At 36.5% G+C, this 1,060-nt stretch overlaps 1 pseudogene; it reads right to left on the bottom strand.

The window, feature by feature from the left end:
- Positions 1-6: 6 nt before the first annotated feature.
- LOC103523331 lies at positions 7-879 on the bottom strand (annotated as a pseudogene).
- Positions 880-1,060: the final 181 nt, after the last annotated feature.

Here is a 1,060-nt window from a genome sequence, read left to right as displayed (position 1 = left end):
AAGATAAGTAAATAATGTGTTGTTATTGATCACACCAATGCTTGCAGGGGGACAAAGTTTAGGCAGGCCCAGTGTGTTGTCCTTGTATGCAGCAGCATGTATCATGTCCATGAGTAACGTCTCCTGCTCTGGTCTCATCTGATAGTTTTCCAGTTCAAACTGAATGGTTTGCCTTGCCATATTTATTTCTTCTTTGGAAAACTTGGGTCTCAATACAACGTCCCCAAGTATCTTCATGACAGTATCCAGGCCAGATGTAGCTGCTGATGCTGCATAAATGAATGTATCTCTTGATGATAGACAGTCACAGATACCACCAATCTTCTCTAATGACTGAGCAATAGCATCTTTATTGACATACTCAGATGTTGAATTGAAAGCCAACTTCTCCAGAAAGTGTGATACTCCACTGGGATAGGGTTGCTCATATCTTGATCCTGAGTCAATGATCACTCCAATAGTACAGAATGAACCAAACCGGTTTTCCGATGCAACTCTCAGTCCATTAGGCAAAGTAGTGACTTGTGTGTTCCGATCATTATCCTTTACACATGAGTAGTGGACTTTAGGAAGTCCTGGTAGAGGAGTGGACAGTGGAGGTTGTTGGAAAGATGGTGGAGGGGGTTTAGCTTGTGAACAGAAATGACTGCATTGAATGTGATTACCTTTGATTGATTTGAATCCCAATGATCGTAGGACAAATACTCTACCTGCCATTGTAACAGTACTAGAAAAGATGTACGTTCAGAGGGCAATCTGTATAACAGTTAAAACAAAGAAGTAGCTTATACCTACTTACAAGAGCTTTAAATCTTCAAGTTTCACCACTTTCCACCGTTCCACACTTGATAGTCTTGATAAAAGAATTTTTTATTTAAATTTCAAATTCAAATTTTCATTATTATTTATTTATTTTTCTTCTTAGTTTTTTTGTTTTTTTGTTTTTTTTTGTTTTTTTTTTTTTTTTTTGTTTTTAGTTTTTTACTTTTTTTACTTTTTTTTACATTATACGTTTGCCAAGACTTCAAGCCCATGATAAAAACAGTCTCTCGTGAAGTTT

This window comes from Diaphorina citri, unplaced genomic scaffold (genome assembly GCF_000475195.1).
Source record: "Diaphorina citri unplaced genomic scaffold, Diaci psyllid genome assembly version 1.1 scaffold19633, whole genome shotgun sequence".
Lineage (NCBI taxonomy): Eukaryota > Metazoa > Arthropoda > Insecta > Hemiptera > Psyllidae > Diaphorina > Diaphorina citri.
The sequence above is the reverse complement of the archived record's forward strand: the minus strand, read 5'-3'. Positions and strand labels throughout refer to the sequence as shown.